Source organism: Ovis aries, chromosome 15 (genome assembly GCF_016772045.2).
Source record: "Ovis aries strain OAR_USU_Benz2616 breed Rambouillet chromosome 15, ARS-UI_Ramb_v3.0, whole genome shotgun sequence".
NCBI lineage: Eukaryota > Metazoa > Chordata > Mammalia > Artiodactyla > Bovidae > Ovis > Ovis aries.
In genome coordinates, this window is record NC_056068.1 from 48,621,396 (window position 1) to 48,627,395 (window position 6,000).

Sequence of the window (6,000 nt, forward strand, 5' to 3'; positions counted from 1 at the left end):
TGAGGTTCTATAATACATGCCAAATGACAGAAGCAAGCAATCATACAACAGCTTTATCAGAAGTGGAAAATGGAAGTTTCAGTATTCTTGATATAGCTCTTAGCTCTTGTGGAAATGAAAATTATGAAATGGAGAGCATCAATCTTTGGCATCTTCCTTGAGTTCTTATTTTGTTTGCCTGAAAAGTCAGCATTCAGAGTTTCTTCTTTATCTTCTTCCAAATGCCCTCCTATTTTCACAGCAGTTGATTATTCTTCTGGGTGGCTTGGAGTCCCAGAAGAAATCTTGTTTCTGTTGTCCTGTGAGTGTTAGTACTTAATCCTATGGGAACCTTCAGTATTAGCCACCCTACTTTTGGTCCCAGTGAGTGAGTTGTTTATTCCTAGAGTTTGTTCTCAAATGGAATTTGTCAGAATAGATTTCACTGTTCTTAAATTATCTCATTCAATAAATATCAAACAAACTACTGTTTTTTGGGACACTAAATGTGACCTGGTATGCAAATTTGAAAAGAGTGGTCTTCTCTCAGACACAGACAGGTAAGGTTGGTTCTCTAAGTAAATTAAGGCTCATTTATGTTTAGGTTTGATCTGTTGAGCAGAATAGGAAAGAATAGAAGTATGGAATAGATAGGCTGTTTTTGTTGTTATATTATATAATATTATTTTTTATTATACATTATATATACATGCAGGATCTGGCTAGTTTAGACACACTCTGAAGTTAGATTAGCAAAATAATGGTTTGTTCCTGAGGTTCAGGATCAGTGGATCCCTAGATTTCTTGATCTCTAAAATCACATATCCTACTTTACATGTTAGACTTCCTGGAGTCCTGCAGCCCATGGGGTTGCAAAGAGTTGGACAGGACTGGGTTACTGAACAACAACAATATATTAATGACTGTAAGGGACCAAAGTAGTAGGAGATCCTTGATTATGATTCTTTACAGAGCTGGCTGCTGCTAAATGTAACAACGTTCTCTATCTTATGAGACCATTGTTTAGAAACTGTATCTCATGACTGTTACTTGAAGGGGATTTGATTTACGTACTGGTTCCCATTTACAATTTGTAGAAGGATCACCTCCAGTTACACTTTCTGATTAATGGTGTTGATAGTTATTACCTTGGGAATGGAGTTTGAAGGATGGCATAATTTGAAGCTCTACAATGTTGAGCTTGAATGAATTTATTCAGTCTACCAGAGATTGATCATGTCAGATCAGTTGGAACAAGAGACATATGAGGGACAGTGGTTCGGAAGGATGCTAAAGAAGCACAAAATATAGTTTTATTTTCTAGGTTTTAAAAAATTCTGAACTTTTCATATATTTGTGGGTTATTTTAGTCTCCAAACCTAAGTTCTCTGAGTGTCTTAAATTGAGACACTTGACTACCAAGTATTGGCAATTTTGTCTTTAAATTTATATATGAAAAGATGTAGAGAAATTAAGCAACAGGTAAATGTACCTTTACAGGTACCTTTGAGCTTCCCTGGTTTTTCAGACAGTAAAGAGTCTGCCTGCAGTGCAGGAGACCTGGCTTCAACCCCTGGGTTGGGAAGATCCCCTGGAGAAGGCAATGGCACCCCACTCCAGTACTCTTGCCTGGAAAATCCCATGGACAGAGGAGCCTGGTGGGCTGCCGTCCATAGGACTGCACAGAGTCGGACACGACTGGAGCAATGCAGCAGCAGCAGCATACATCAAGCTAGAAAAACTAACAACTTGACAATTTTGAAATTTACTACTTATAGACTTATAGGCTTGGAAAGTCTTCCAACTCATGTATTTTGTTATATATATATATATATATACAATATACATATTGTATACATACATACAATACAATAAATATACATACATACAATAAAATATATAAAAATATACAATGTATATATTTTACTTTCCCCTCATACAGAACTCATATATATAAGATTTATACCTAGGTATTTTATTTAAGTACTATTATAAATGGTAATATATTTTAATTTAAATTATATTTTTTTATTGCTGTATGTAGGAATGAGATAGACTTTTGTATATTAACCTTGTATCATGAAACCTGGCTATAATTGCTTAATTACAGAAATTTTTGTCAATTCTTTTGGATTTTTCTACATAGACCATTGCAATATCTGTGATCAAAGATAATTTTGTTTCTTCTTTCCCAAACTCAATTCCTTTTCTTTTCTTTCATTATTGCATTAGCTAAGACTTTCTTTCAATATTAAGTTGAAAAACAGTAGAGAGAGGGAACATCTTTGCCTTGTTCCTGATCCTAGTGAATGTTTTGAATTTCACACTGTCAATTGTACTAACTATAGGGTTTTTTAAAATTTTTTTTAAGATACGCTTCATCAAATTGAGCTAGTTTTCCTCTGTTTCTGGTTTTCTGAGAATTTTGTATCATTAATGAATTTTGGGTATTGTGAAATGCTTTGTCTGCATATATTCTTGATTTGATCATGTCATAGTTTTCCTTATCCTTTTTCTTTATCTTTGAACAATTTGTATTGGTTATGGTCTATAATTCTTTTTATACATTGTTGATTTGATTTGCTAATATTTTCTTTAGAATTTTTTTATATCTGTATATAACAGATGCTGATCTGTAGGGTTTTTTTTGTTTTTGTTTGTTTGTTTTAATAATGTGTTTGGATTTGGTATTAAGGGAATGCTGACCACACAGAATGAGCTAAGAAGTGTTCCTTTCTCCTCAGTTTTGTGGACTAGTTTGAGGACAGGTAGTAACTTTTCTTTAAATGTTTGGTAGAATTCAATTGTGAAGTCATTTGGTCCTGAAATAATGTTTGTTGAGAATTTGTAAATATTGATTAAATTTCAGTACTGATAATTTATCTGTTCACATTTTCTATTTCAGAAATTATACATTTCTAGGAATTTGTCCATTTCTTCTAGATTGTCCTTTTTATTACCCTACAGTTGTTAGTAGTAATATCTTAATGATACTTTGTATGTCTGTTGTACTGTTTATTAATTTTCCTTCTTTATTTCTGATTTATGCATTTGGGCCCTCTTTCATTTTTTCTCGATAAGTCTGGCTATAGATTTATCAATTTTGTTTATCAGAACCAGCTCATAGTTTCACCGATTCTTTCTTTCCTTTGCCTCCATTTATTTCTCCTCTGATCTTTCTTTCTTTCTACTAATGTTTTTTGGAGTTTGATTTTTTTTTAATGTATATTTTTGGTTTGGTTTTGACTTGTTCTTCATTTTCTTGTTTCTTTAGCTGTAGGGTTAGGTTGCTTATTTGAAAATTTTCTAGTTTCCTGAGGTAAGCTTGTATCACTGCAAACTTCCTTCTTAAAACTGCTTTTCCTGTGTCTCATAGTTTTTGATTCATTTTTGTGTGTGTGTGTGATTTTTTTCTTCCCCAGGCATTTTAAAATTTTTCTTTCATTTTTTTTTTTCTTCAGTGATCCATTTGTTGTTTAGACGTTGAAACTGGAAATGTATAAGCTAGAGCGGAGCTAGTTGTGATGTGGGACATTCTTTCTGCTCAGTGACCGTTACCCACCCTATCAGGGTTGGAGGTTAATTCCAAGTTGTTTACAGCCAAGCTGGTTCCTATTCCCTTTTAATGTGTGTTTTTCCCTCTCTTTGCACTTAGACACTTAACCCAGAGATGGGAGAGTGGTGAAGCTATTGGGGCCCATGCTGTCTCTTGACTCATGTTGGCTGTACACAGGGATCCAAACTGTACTCTCTATGCATGCATGCATGTATGCTAAGTCTCTTCAGTTCTGTCCGACTCAGTGCAGCGCTATGGACTGTAGACCACCAGGTTCCTCTGCCTATGGGATTCTCCAGGCAAGAATATTGGAGTATGTTGTCACGCCCTCCTCCAGGGGATGTTCCCAACCCAGGGGACTGAACCCATATTTCCTGCATCTCCTGCATTGTAGGCAGATTCTTTATTGCTGAGCCGCTAGGGAAGATAATGCTTTCTGTGCAGTTTCCCATAATTGCTTTCCTCACTTTGATCAGTCTCAGCCTCAGGTGCAAGCCCCTTTGTCCCTCACAGCCAATTACTGCCCCCAGCCTCTACCACAACTGCCCCCACCTGGTTGTGGGTCATAGTTACCCACATCCAGTGCTGCTCTGTGGCATGGAGTGATTAGGGCCAGCGTGTTCACTCAGCTTGATCTGGAGCACATGCCAAGGTGGTCTTGAGAAACATGGCAACCCATAGAGCAGACTTCCGTCCATCTTGCCTTCCAGGCAAGCTAAGTGCACACACGCTCCTCACACATGCTTCCTACACACTCCCATTAGTGCCAGTCATTCTCCAACCAGCCAACAGGGCTCTTCTCCTGTTCACAGGACCCCAGGACTGGGCTACCCAATCTGTGGCATTTACTGCCTAACTCCCATGGTGGGGGTCTTATCCATAAATTCTCCCTGTTCCTCAGTGTTCTTTCCCAGGAACATGGTCCTAGCCCCATCACTTTTCTTCCCTTCCTATATGATTACATGAATCTTTCATACAACCTTGATTGTGAAGGAGTATAGTTAGTTTCCATTTTGTTTACAGTGAAAATTGTTCCACATAAAGATGTATTTTTGATGTGTTTGTTGAGGGAGGTGAACTCTACATTCTCTTACTCTACCACCTTGATCCATATCTAAATTCTGTTATTTAAATTCATTCTTTCACTCTATGTGTTTTGACTGGGGAGTTTAAACCATTAACATTTAACTGTTCATAAGAAGGACATATTCTTGCCATTTTTGTTGTGTTTGTATGTATTTTTACTCCTTTTTGTTCCTTGTTTCTCCCTCAGTCTTCCTTTGTTTTCAGCTGATATTTCTACTGACACTTTTTGATTCCTTATCATTTCATATATATTTTATAAACATTTTCTTTATGGTTATTTCTCTATATAAAAGGGGATATACATATCCTTATATATGTAAAAGGATTGCATATAGCCTTTTAAACTTATAGCAGGATATTCATAATTAATAATAATATATCTTCAGTTCAGTGGCTCAATCATGTCCGACTCTTTGTGACTCCATGGACTGCAGCATGCCAGGCTTCCTTTTCTATCACCAACTCCCAATATTTACTCAAACTTATGTCCATCGAGTCAGTGATGCCATCCAATCATCTCATCCTCTGTCATCCCCTTCTCTTCCTGCCTTCAATCTTTTCCAGCATCAGGGTCCTTTCCAATGAGTCACTTCTTGGCATAAGGTCGCCAAAGTATTGGAGCTTCAGCATCAGTCCTTCCAATGAATATTCAAGACTGATTTCCTTTAGGATGGACTGGTTGGATCTCCTTGCAATCCAAGGGACTCTTGAGAGTCTTCTCCAACACCACAGTTCAAAAGCATCAATTCTTTGGCACTCAGCTTTCTTTGTAGTCCAGTGCTCACATCCATGCATATCCTTACTGGAAATATAATAGCGTTGACTAGATGGACCTTTGTTGGCAAAGTAATGTCTCTGCTTTTTAATATGCTGTCTAGGTTGGTCATAACTTTTCTTTCAATACGAAAGCATCTTTTAATTTCATGGCGTAGTCACTGTCTGCAGTGATTTTCAGTTCAGTCATGTCCGAATCTTTGTGACCCCATGAACCACAGCACTCCAGGCCTCCCTGTCCATCACCAACTCCTGGAGTTCACACAAACCCATGTCCATCGAGTCGGTGATGCCATCCAACAATCTCATTCTCTGTTGTTCCCTTCTCCTCCTGCCCTCAATCTTTCCCAGCATCAAGCTCTTTTCAAATGAGTCAGCTCTTTGCACCAGGTGGCCAAAGTATTGAAGTTTCAGCTTCAACATCAGTCCTTCCAATGAACATCCAGAATTGATCCCCTTTAGGATGGACTGGTTGGATCTCCTTGCAGTCCAAGGGAATCTCAAGAGTCTTCTCTAACACCGCAGTTCAAAGCATCAATTCTTCAGTGCTCAGCTTTCTTTATAGTCCAACTCTTGCATCCTTACATCACCACTGGAAAAACCAT